Source organism: Lygodium microphyllum, chromosome 4 (genome assembly GCF_053477565.2).
Source record: "Lygodium microphyllum isolate KBCC chromosome 4, Lygodium_microphyllum_v1.1.10, whole genome shotgun sequence".
Lineage (NCBI taxonomy): Eukaryota > Viridiplantae > Streptophyta > Polypodiopsida > Schizaeales > Lygodiaceae > Lygodium > Lygodium microphyllum.
In genome coordinates, this window is record NC_141138.1 from 146,371,901 (window position 1) to 146,385,396 (window position 13,496).

The window sequence follows — 13,496 nt, forward strand, 5'->3', positions numbered from 1 at the left end:
AAAGGTCACTTGGTACATGTACTTTATGTTCTTAAAGTTTTCAATTGTTTGACTCCAATTGCTTTAATAATTCACACATTTTTAATGCTTTTACAACCCGTTATATATAATTACACCCATTGGTTTGCTAATGAATGTGATGGTTTGCCACTTTGATCAACTCAAGGAATGAAGAAAAAACCCATTATCAAGCTCCTTTTGGTTATTTCATCCATACAAGACATGATAGAGGTGTCAAGAATGATACCTATCTAGAAGAACCAATAGACCCTGTCCATAGAGCCAATATGAAAGACACACTAAGAATATGTGGAGCTAACAAAGTAATGTAGTATTTAAAGAGACAAAGAGGAAATAGGTTTTATCAATACTCTAATGTAGCAATTAAATGTGCTTTGTGGCCACAAACTAGACAATGACAAGGAAAGATTTGGATATCCACAACCAAGAATTAAAAAAAAACCCCTTAGACAATGACATAGTTGCCAATTCTTGGCATGTTTTTTGCAAGTATTGTTATAGTATATCATTAATCTTATTAGAAGAAAAAGGAACTCTCTTTTGGGACTCTTAGCCCTCCCCCCTTTCCCCTCCTTAAAACAAGGAAGAGTGGAGAGAAGAATAGTATAATAATCCTCATATCTCTCCACTTTTCCAATCTTGCTTTGTCTATTTGATGTTATCCACAAAGGATTTGATCAAATTCCTTCTGTCATCTCATTCAATGATCCTTTTTCAACCAAATTTTATATTCAGATAGAAATTAGTTATAGGAGTGTGGTGCTTGAATTTCAATGTAAGATCATTAGTAAATATGGAGCACTCATTTTTAACAAAAAACAAGAGAAATAAAATTTCAAGAGCTACTTTTAAGATTTTGGGAGACTTTCATATTCTATCTTTTGGTTTAGAAACAATTTCATTAGTCAAATTTTTCATTTTTTAGAAATGTATTTGGAGGTAAAATAGAAATTTCTAACATATGAGAACTCTTAGACATCCCTTCTCTCTCTGAGCTATTTTGCTCCATTCCATACTCTCTCATAGCTCTACTGTGACCTCTTCTTTGCATCTATCTAGTCTACCTTGACAAAGTGAACTATCTATTTCCCTCCTTGACCTCTCTAACTTCACACTCAACTATCTAGTCTATGTATTTTATTCCTATGCACTCTTATCTTCACACTCAACTATTTTATTTCCATTGACATATCTATGTGCCTATCCATCCTATCTTCACACACTAAGCTACCTACTTTCCTCTAACATCTTTGTATGTCTATGTCAAAGGATTAAAATTGAAAGAGTTAATGTCACTTAAAGGGAGAAGCCTGAGTAGAAGCATAAGCAAGCGAAAGCAAGAGAGATGCAAGCTATGGCAGATGGAATAAGAGAGCAAGAGAGAGAGACACCATATGTGGGACTCTAACAATCACAGTGTGTGATTGGCCTTCCCTTATTCAATAGTCACTAAAAGAATAAATAATAAAGTGACCTGCCACATGTAGTATACATTTGTGCAATTACCATGTGTGAAATAAATACAGGCGATGTAGGTACATGCACCTTTATTCCCAAATAACCTTCCATTTAAAGGTAAATGTGTCTCTAGTGGGAAGATGAGAATAAGAAAAAAGTGACAATGTATAAATTTACATAAGGTACAATAGAATGAGGAAAAACTTCATCTCATCCTATACTCATCGCCTTTCTAAGGAAGGCAAATTATTCTGTTGAGAGACTTTTAGTGAGCAAATATGCAGGATTCTTATCAGTCTTGACAAGCTCAACGGACTTGTCCTCTACCACCTCCTTGATGAAGTAATAGCACACCTCAATGTGCTTTGTCGTTGCATGGAAGATTGGATTCTTGGCCAACTAAATAGCACTCATAGAATCTGATGTAATGCAAAAGTAACAGTAATACCAAGGTCAGATGGCCTAACCATAAGGTCTCCTTGCAAGCCTCAGTGTGGCTGTAATATAATCTGCCTCATTAGTAGTAGATAAGGCCGTGCATTTCTTCACCCTAGACATCCAAGAAACAACCCCTCTAGGAAAGGTGGACATAACTAGAGGTGGACTTCCTACTATCTGCATGTCCTACATAGTTGGAGTTAGTGTAACCCATGAATGTAGTATTTTGACCACCATAGCAAATGCATATATATATGTAGTGCCTTTCAAGTACCTCATGATACCCTTCACAATGTCCCAATGCCATTGGCTAGGTGTAGCCATATAGCACTAGGAACATAGCAAAAGCCTCGTATATCCAAAGATACACAAATGAGTATATGATGAAGGTTTTCCAAACCATACCTTCTCTGTAACCTGACAAACCAATAGGAGTGCATGGGGATTTGTTTATCACAAGTATAGTAGTAGTAACTACCTCAAACCAAAAATGCTATAGTAAGCTTACTGGGCTAAGCATACTATAAACTCTCTTTTGAATCGTCTTATTCATGCACTCTGCAATACCATCCTAGGGTGGGGTGTAGGGAGTGATCAACTGATGCTTAGTACCCCTCTCATTGCAAAACTGAACAAATACCTTAGAGACATATTTACCCCCATTGTTAAACCTTAGGCACTTCAACCTATACCTAGACTAGTCCTCAACAAGAGCAAGCCAATGCTGAATCGTAGATAAGACTTCCGATTTCTATTTAATAGGATATGCCTAGACCTTATGCAAATAATGAACAATGAAAGTCACAAAATACTTGTGACACCTAGTGATTGATAGGGCATGGGACCACATACATCAAAATGAACAAGAGCCAGAGGCTCACCCATGTGCATAATGCTAGACTTTCTGTGAGAATTGCACGTCTACCTACCATAAAGACAATGGTCACAAGAATAAAAAAATTTGTAATCAAGAGAGGCAAAAGATACTACAAACGAGTAATCATTTTCATTCCCTTTAAGGATATGTATCCAAGGAAACCATGGTATAAAGATACATGTGGTATGTTAGCTGCAACTAAAACATGGTCTATAGACCAAGGTACAAGCAAGGGATAGAAGTTGCCAACCTTGGCACCTTGAGAAAAGGCAAGATTCCCATGGGTAATCTTCCATGCAGAAAGATACATGATAGGTTGCATCATCCAACTTTCTAGCTAGCTTTTGGTCAAAGTTGAAACATGGCATACATCATGCAAAACAAAAGTACTGCTTGAAGTAAACATCAGCCCTACATCCCCAATGTCAAGTCATTTCCTAGTCTAATAGAACCTATCATGCTACGATAGGAATGAAACCAATCCCCATGTGGGGTAACATGGAAAGAAGCACCCGAATCAATTATCCTATACCAAGGAAAAGTGGATGAAGTATTATCCAACTAACTAGCATTAAGAGAAGAAGCTGTAAATATGTACTCATCATTGGACTCATGTTGCACTTCATTTATCTTCTCAATTCTTACATTGGACTTACTACAGAAAATGCTACGATCATTAGACTTATCTTGCACTTTTCCCTTGCCTTTCTCTTTGTGCTTATAATCATGCATCTTATGGTACTAATGTTTAAAATGACCCTACTTCCCACAATAATGACATGTAAGAGGGGCCTTATGACTATAGGACTTATTGCAAGAGTGCCTTGAGATTGAGATGTCTGTGAGTCTCTACCATGGTGATTTTTATCACTCTTATCATCATGTTTTCCCCTAATAGTCATACAAGAGAAGTACGGGTTGCATCCACATTCTTCATGTTTTATCTCCTCTATGAGTAAGGCACCCTCAACATCTTGGAGTTTCAAACCATCTCTAGGTATATTAGTACACATGGTAGTACAAACATTGTTCTATGGCCCAAGAAGTGTCACAAGAAAGAATAAGAGAGGAAGATTATCCTTAAACTTAATGCTCTATGAAGTTGACTAGCTAAAAATCGAATGCAACTCATTCAAATATGTAGACATATGTCTCTTCCTTCACATGAAGGTCCATTAGATGTTTCAACCAATATGTTTGCGAAAAATCGAGACTTTGCTTTGACATAAAGATTGCAAATCTTTTTCCATAACTTCCAAGCATTATTGTTATATGCCACCATATTGAAATAAACCTATTTAGATAGTGACAATATAAGAGTGGATTTACATAGCTCATCCTACTCATCCCAAGTATCTTGATCAATGCCTTTGGGTTTTACAGTCTTGATTTTTAAAGGTTTAACATGCTTCTTTTGAACCAATACTTGCCACACTTGCATCTTCTATTAGGTGAAATTAGTGGCATCAAGCTTTTCAATATTGAAAATGACACTACCATTCGAAGAACTAGCCATAATAAAAAGATACCAATGTAAAACTCAAGAGTGCATGCTACAATAAATGACTATAGAACAACAACAAACCTCAATTGAAAGGTGAGAAGGATTGAAGCTTGCACTCTAGAGCTATGGCGGGAGAGCAAGAGCAAGAAAGAGAGAGACAAGAAATGGGAACTCCAACAGTCACAATGTGTGATCAGGCCTTCCTTTATTCAAACTGTCACTAAAAGAATAAAGAATAAAGTGATGGTGACGGGCGCCCACCACCTGCAGTGTGCAGTGGCGGTGACTGTCAGTGTAGTAATACACGGGCAGCTAGGCAGAGGCGCCTTTATCTCCAACAATATCCCACTTAAAGGAAAATCTGCCCTAGTGAGGAGTGAAAAGAAAAAGAAAAAGAAAATACAACATGTACACATGTACAACAGGATGAGGAAAGACGTCATCTCATCCCGCCCATCAACCTCCTGAGGAAGACAAAGTGCTCTGTAGAGAGGCTTTTCCTGAGCAAATCTGCAGGATTCTGATCAGTCGAGATCTTGACAAGATCAACATACTTGTCCTCAATGACCCCATGTATGAAGTGATACCTCACCTCAATGTGTTTCGTCTTCGCATGGAATATCAGATTCTTGGCATGGAAGACCAGATTCTTGGCTAACTGAATAGCACTCATAGAATCCGAATGCAGTGTAGGGATAGCATCAATACCAAGGTCAGCAACCAAACGACCCAACCAAATGGCCTCATTGCAAGCCTCAGTGTGGCTGCAACATACTTGGCCTCTGTAGTAGAAAGGGCCGTGCATTTTTGCAACCTAGACATCCAAGAAACATCACCTCCAGCATAGGTGAATACATAGCCGGAAGTGGACTTCCTACTATCTGCATGTCCTTCATAATCAGAGTCAGTGTACCCCACGACTCCTGTATCTTGTCTGCCATAGCATATGCACATATCTACAGTGCCCTTCAAGTACCTCATGATACCCCTCATGGCATCCCAATGCTTCTTGCCAGGTGTAGCCATATAGTGTGCCACAACACCAACTGCAAAGACAATATCTGGACGAGTGGCTATCATGGCATACATAAGATTGCCCACTGTGGATGCATAGGGAATCTTTGCCATCTCGGCCCTCTACTCATCTATCTGTGGACAATCAGCTTGTGATACCTTCACATAAGAAGGAAATGGATAGCCAATATGCTTTACGTCTTGCATGTAGAAGCGCTCAAGGACTTTATGAATGTACTCTCTCTATGACAAGTAGAGGAGTCCCTGATGCCTGTCGCATCTAATGCGCATACCAAGTATGTGAGCGGCCTGTCCCAGATCTTTCATCTCAAAGCTCTTCTTGAGCTGAGCCTTAAGAGCATCTAGCTCATCACGAGCTTTCCCTGCTATCAGCATATCATCCACATAGAGGACCAAAAACAATAAAGAATCATCACAGGATTTCTTCATGTAAAGAAACGGATCCATAGCACTCCTGCTGTAGCCTTGTGACTGCATAAATACATCAAATTTATGATACCACTCCCTAGGTGCCTGCCATAAAGACTTTTCTTCAATTTGCACACTAGGTGCTCCCTGCCAAGTTCTGCAAAGCCCTTAGGCTGCTCCATATAAATCTCATCATGCAAGTCCCCATGTAAGAAATCCATCTTGACATCCATCTGGTATAAATCCAAGTCAAGCTGAGCAACCAAAGCCAAGACTAAGCGTAAGGTGGTCATCTTAACCATAGGAGACAAGACCTCATAAAAGTCCACACCATGCTCCTGCTTAAAACCATTTGCTACCAATCTAGCCTTGTATGCCAGCTTGGGGTGTCCAAGGGTACTTTTCAGCTTGTACACCCACTTGCATGGCAAAGCCTTCTTGCCCATAGGCAAGGAAACCAAATCCCAAGTGTCATTCTTATGCAAGGAGTCTATCTCAGACTACATAGCCCTCTCCCAGGAGTGACTGTCACCCCTGCGCATAGCCTCATCATAAGTGAAAGGCTCTCCTGCATCTATAACCAAGACATAATGCATTGAGGGTTGAAATCTATCAGGTGGATGTCTGTCTCTAGTAGACCACGGCAGACTCTGCTGCTTGCCCAACTGCCTGTCCAACACCCTGACCATGAGCATCTATTGTAGCTGTAGGCTGTCCAACTGGCTGTGCGGGAGCTCTCGACTCCTCTTGAAATATGACCCTGCGGATCTTAACAGCTCTCTCAGGCTGTTGATGCATCTTGTCTTCATGGAAGACTACATCATGATTGCGGATGACTTTCCGCGCATGCGGATCCCAGCGACGGTAACCCATCTCGCATGCATCCCCATAACCAAGGAAAATGCATTTGACACTTTTAAGATCCAACTTACTTCTCTTGTCCCTGGATACATGGCAAAATGCCTCACATCCAAAGACACGGAGATGCGCATGAGAGGGAGGTTTTCCAGTCCATACCTCCTTTGCAACCTGGAAATCCAAACCACTAGAAGGTGATCTGTTTATGACATGCACAACTGTACTAACTGCCTCAGCCCAAAAGCTCTATGGTAGGCCTGCATGGCTAAGCATACTGCGAACATGCTCCTGGATGGTTCTATTCATCCGCTCAGCCAAACCATTCTGGGGGGGGCGTAGGGGGCGGTCAACTAACGCTTAATACCCCTCTTAGTACATAATTGCTCAAAAACACGTGAGACATACTCACCCCCATTATCTGTCCTTTGGCATTTTAGCCTATACCCAGACTGGTTCTCAACCAATGCAAGCCATCTCTAAAACACAACCAAGACATCGGATTTCAGCTTAATGGGATAATCCCAAACTTTTCATGAAAAATCATCTATGAAAGTAACAAAATACTTGGCACCACCCATAGACTGACAAGGCATGGGCCCACAGACATCCGAATGTACCAATGCCAAGGGCTCACTCATGCGTAGCCTACTAGACTTCTTATGCATAGACCTAGATACTTGTCACATAAAGACAATGCTCACATGAATCAAAACATGCATAATCAAGGGGCAGTAAGTACTGCAAACCAGAAAGCATTTTCATTCCCTTCAAAGACATATGGCCCAAATGGGCATGCCAAAGAGATACATGTGGGATAGAACCCACAGACAAAACATGATCAAGGGAAGAAGCTGATACAATCAAGGGATAGAGGCTGCTAGCCTTAGCACCTCTTGCAATCACAAGTCTTCTACGAGTGATCTTCCATGCAGAGTCTCCAAAACATACACGATATCCTGCATCAAGCTGTCCAGGTGACATGAGACTGCATGTCAAAGCAGGTACATGATGTACATCCTGCATAACAAAACTACTGCCAGAAGGAAATTGCAACCTAATAGCACCAATGCCCACAATATCAAGAGAGCTATCATCACCCAAGCGCACAGAGCCCGAAACAATACGGTATGAATGAAACCACTCTTGGCAAGGTGTCACATGAAAGGATGCACATGAGTCCAAGAGCCAACACTGTGCATACATAGAGTGTATCTCTGTCATCTGCAAAGCATTAGAAGAAGCTACAAGGATATAATCATCATCATCAATATCCTCAGGTTGCATAACATTGATCTCTTCAATTTTAACATTGGACTTTGCAGGCACTATTCTGTGATCAGAAGACTTATCCCGCACTTTGTCTTTCCCCTTATCTTTGCGCCTTTCATTGCGCAGTTCATGGCATTGTGGCCTAATATGGCCCTTTTTCCCACAATGGTGACAAGTAACATCTACATTTCTGCCACGGGATTTGCTACGTGACTTCCCACGAGACTTGGACCGAGATTTCTGAGAATCACGTCCACGGCCACTGCCATGATTTCCATATCCATCATTCCTGCCTCTAACTGTCATAGCATGCGACACATGAGAGGCATCCAAATTCTTACGGTTAACCTCTTCCTGCAGAAGAGCACTCTCAACATCAGATAATGCAGTGCGGAATATATCCCATGACTCATTAAGAGTACCAAGCAAGAAAAGAGGAGTGACATCCTCTGAAAAAGTGATGTCCTACAAAGTCAAGTTCTTGAGTATAGCATAGAACTGGCTCAAGTGAGTAGACATGGTCACATTCTCCTTCATGCGCACATCCATAAGCTACTTCAGCCAATACATCTGACTCGCTGGACTTTTCTTGTCATAGAGATTCTTGATTTTATCCCACAACTGCCATGCACTCTGTTCTTCCTCAAATACATTGTAATGAACCTGTTCTGTGAGAGATAATAGAATAGTGGACTTGCATAACTCATCAAGCTCAAGCCATTCCTCATTTGGCATAGTTCTAGGTGGATGCCCGCTCAACCTCAAAGGTCTGATATGCGATTTTTGCACCAATACCTGCCAAATCTAGCTCTTCCAATAAGAGTAATTCATACCATCAAGCTTAGTGATATTAAAAATAGCATGATCAGTGGACGAACTCGCCATAATGCAGGCTGGAAGATTGTAGACAGTTCAAAACTTCTTGCTGTTTACTACAGAAAATGACTAAAAAATCACAAAAATCGAGAGAAAATGGCGAGAAAAGTGAATCAAAGCTGCAACCCACCAATTACTAGTGAAAGTACACCATTTCAAAATATTTAAGCATGAAAAATCCATGTCAGTCCGGAGTTATATGCTTGCTGTAATAAATGACAGCAGGGTACTGTGAGAGGCAACTGCTGACCAAATCACTACACCAAGTCAATAAATGACAGCCAAGACATGACCAGCCATAAACGGGCATAAATCAGCACCAAATAGTCATCAAGACCCTGAGCAAACACCCAAACATGTCACCAAAGCATCCGTCAGTGATGAGTAGGCATATCCCCTATACAATAGGGCAAAGTATACATAACACTGGCAAGACTTGACACTAGTAGGTGTATGCTCACAAGAGTGCAAAGCCCAAGCTCAAGTCAAAAGCAACTCCAAGACATTAGTGCATGAACCATGCAACATCCAAGTGTAAGAGATCCCAAAGTCTCAAGTATCTGCAAAATGCTTAAATAGCATAAACTTCCTGCTCAATGTCAGTCAAGCATACAAGATTCTCCCACTGGCACAAAAGGCGGATAAACAAGCTCAACAACTCAATCAAACCAAGTCAAAATTCCAAAGACAGGTGACCAAGACAATACCTCAATAGCATCCCAAGAGCATGACGGCTACAAAGCAACTGTAGGTAGCATCCATGAGTAAGACATACATCCCAATAAACTCTCCAATGTCGGCCCAAAGCATGAAGGAGACATGATCAACCATGGAGCATAAAGCGAAAGCATAGACCACATAAGCATCTTCAAGCTCATAACAACCTGTAATAGCATTTAACCACAACCAATGTCATAAATACCAAGCTCAATTTCAGTCCCAAAATATCCCCAAAGGCATAGCCGGGTACATTCCATCCATGGGAAGCATCAATACATCATGCATAGTACTCGAAGCATAGCTGGTAAGCCATAGGCATATGAAATACCCTATAAAAGACCTTCAACCCTGTTGATTTCAGCATGTAAAATCCTGAGCAAATAGAGCAAATAGTGGCTCAATCTAGCCCCAAAATCATAACCAAACAATGGCGCATCATCCTCAAAGTATCCGAGCACCAAATGGGATCATTTAGGCATCAAATGCCAATGCCACTAAGCCCAAGCAACAAATGCCAATGTACCACTGCTGTGTAATGTCTGTGAGCTATTGTAAACAGTCCTGGGACTGTGCAAATCAGACCCAAAACATCACCCAAGTCAAATGCAAGTGTCAATGCTCAATGCCAAGTGCCCGAGATTTCCAAATGAGTCAAAATCAAGTGCCAAAGGAGGGGGAGAGTTGATGTTATGATTGTTAATGCTGAAGACACATATGGGAGGGTTGCGTGATTGCGCCAACTGTAAATGCTGGTCCTGGGGCTGCAAAAAATGGTGGCCAAGCTTCAGAGGGGTCTAGTTAAGGCCATGGAAGGCCTCAAACAAGCTCCAGCAACAGGGGAGAGCAGCCCACATATGAAATGAGAGATGGGAGTGTAATGGCTGCCCTATGTTCTTCCAGATCTGAACTGCCTTTGTGACTGAGCTAAAATGTAGCTCCAAACCAAGCTTAAGAGAGCTCATTGAAGTGCGGGAGTAAAGGAAAAAGGGCGGGGAGGAGGGAAACAAGAGCACATACCATTCGAAGCTTGAGCTATGGCTGCCATGAAAATCTTTGTTGTAGGAATTCAAAGTAGAGTTGAAGCAAATGTGAGTCGGGGAGAAGAAGCTAGAGAGAGAGAGAGAGAGAGAGAGAGAGAGAGAGAGAGAGAGAGAGAGAGAGAGAGAGAGAGAGAGAGAGAGAGAGAGAGAGAGAGAGAGAGAGAGAGAGAGAGAGAATCCCTTGTCTTGATCTTTAACTAATCCATATTCTCTTATGCTCTCTCATCTCAAATCTATTCCACCTTCCTTATCTCTCAAACCACTCGTGGAAGATGGCTTCAAAGCGACGAAGTGGAAAACCCATGGGGACCAATGCAATTAGTCAAGCAATGGGTATTGTCAATGATACATGAGTGGCTGAGGTTGCGAAAGTTGCCACTACCAACGAAACATCGGGTGTGGCTAATGAGAGCGCGAGCAAAGACTTTGATTGAAATTATTGTCAAACTGAATAAAAGGAAGGATCGCGCTAGGCTACCCCCAAGCTAGCGGCGAGACCCTACTCCAAGGGGGTCATGATTATTGCTACGAGAGACTTGGACCGGCTCTGTAGGCGAAAGGTGTGTCAGTAGGGATAGTCTCGGATAGTAGGAATTGTAGGTGCCAGAGGGGGCTTTGACTGTAAATCCTGCATTGTTCCAAGAATCTGACGAGCCCCTTTGTGACCAAGATGGGATCCTGGAACCCTAAATACTAGTTATGAGGGTAGAATCTTGGTGGACAGAATATCCTTATGGAATTCTATGTATCTTTCACTGGGGCAGAAAGATGGAAATTGTAATAAGCTTCCAATATAATAAAGAAGTTGCTTTACTATTCAAATTGTATGCGTGTTGGTGAGATAAATTATGTGAAGGAACCTGTGACTTAATGGACTAATTAAGGAAGCTGGTTGTATATGTTCCAATAAATGTGTTGTAGGTAATTAAAAAACTAAATATGACCCATCATCAGAGGAAAGCGGGTGGGCGTAACCCCCGATGGGTCCATCCAATGGTAGGGTGGTCCCGGTTAGCTGGGAGCTTTTCTAAATCGGTAATAGAAACTAGTCGTTAGGTAGAATCGACTTGCATTGTTTTAGGGGGCCGAAATGGGATTTTGCCCTATGGGCAGGAGGGTTGATATACTGCACTCCCCTCCAACTCCCATTCTCTTTGAACCAAGTGTAATGGCAAGTCCGCTTCAGATCGAGTAATCCTCTAAAAGTGGGACTCGAAATTACTGATGCTAGCTGGCTGCTAGGAGACCCATCCAATTTTAGGAACCCAAAACTTCAAGTCGATCCTAGTGGGTTTGCCCGGAACTCTCCTGTTGCAAAGTAGACTCAGTAGGGCCTAAGTGACAAACCTCGTGATGTCCCAAGGGAGCACCTGGTAGCATCATTTTTGGAAAACCTACTGATGGACTACTAAAAGGTGTGCCGTGGATTGAGACTAGCGAACACCTCACAGTTGTTATAATCAGAGCGCATGTTAGTATAGATTACGATGTAAGCTTAAGAAAAATATTTTTTCGAAGCATAGCCTAGGACATGTTTTCTTGTCATTATTAATGTATGTTTTGAATTATGGCAGAATAACGAATCTTGGAAGTGATTCTTGATCTTTCGAGTAATGTTTATGTCATCTATGTATTCGTCCAATTTTGCTTGGAGAATTCAGATGATGCGGATACTAGATCAATTGTAGAACCCCTCGCCTCTATATCATGAAAGGCAGTGGATGATTAGCGGAGGATATTGCTATATCGACGCAAGCCGTCTAGCTTATCTTCAAAATAATCTGAAAAGGGTAAAATGGATGGAAGATCTTAAAGTTGTCAAGATTTATCTATTTCATGAGGCCAGTGTAAAATCAACCCTGTATACTAGAGGCAAGAAGATCAAACTAAACCAATATATCTATGGGGAAATTACAAAGATCCTTCCGGTTGACAGAATAAAAGTCATAGGTTGCTCTAGCTGTCGCAACTACAAAAAAGATGGATTTCGTGAACTCCCTGAAAAATATAGATTCCTACATATTTACTCTCCAAATCCAAGTTACTTCATAAAGGATGTATCCGAGTGTCATACTTAGATTGTAGTAGGGAATCCTTTCCTGAAAGAAAATAAGATGAGCCTGCGAGCCATCTGAATAATGTATTTCCTTCCATCTGGTTACCTTGTCCATCCGTTGTAATAAAAGATTGATTGATACTTTATCAATCAAAGAAATAGTGCAACCTTATTTTTTTTTCTTGAAACCTCTGAAATTGCAATTTAACTTTAGAATCGGAAGAGAGTTTTATTAGCGATTTGTTTCAATAAACTAAGCGAGAGATAATGTGAGTGTTGAACTCTATTATTGACACTATATAGACTTGTAAAATTTAACTCGTGAATTGCTAGAAATTTCCCAGAATCTTGCACCCATAATAATTCCCAACGAAGCTCAAGAGAAAAGGAATCTTTTGAAGCAAGTCAAACCTTTAGAGTTTGATGGGAAAGGTGAAAATGTGGAAGCCAATGCAGAGATTTGGATCGAATCTATGAAAGATTATTTTACTGCTGCTGGAACTGTCCCAGCCAACCAAGCCATGATAGCTAAGCTAAAATTAATCAGCAAAGCTCAACTTTGGTGGAAGCAGTGGTGCCGAGATCAAGGTGTCCTTGAAAATACCATTACTTGGGATTTGTTGAAAGAACCTGTAAGAGGAAGGTATTTACCTCCAGCTTATCACACCCAAAAGTTGAACGAGTTCTTCAATTTGAAGCAAATGGGATTGACCTTGGAAGCATACTACTCCAAGTTTGTTTCTCTTCTTAAATATGCACCCCCAAGTTCTGCAATGGGCTACATTATCTTCTGAACACTCGTTTGGAATCAATGCGCCCCATAGACCTCTAGGATGCTTTGATTCGAGCTGCTCCTATTTTGCGGGAAGTACAATCAAAGCCTAACAACAATAAGCTATGGAGCTACAATAACCATAACAAAGGAGGATTCAAAGG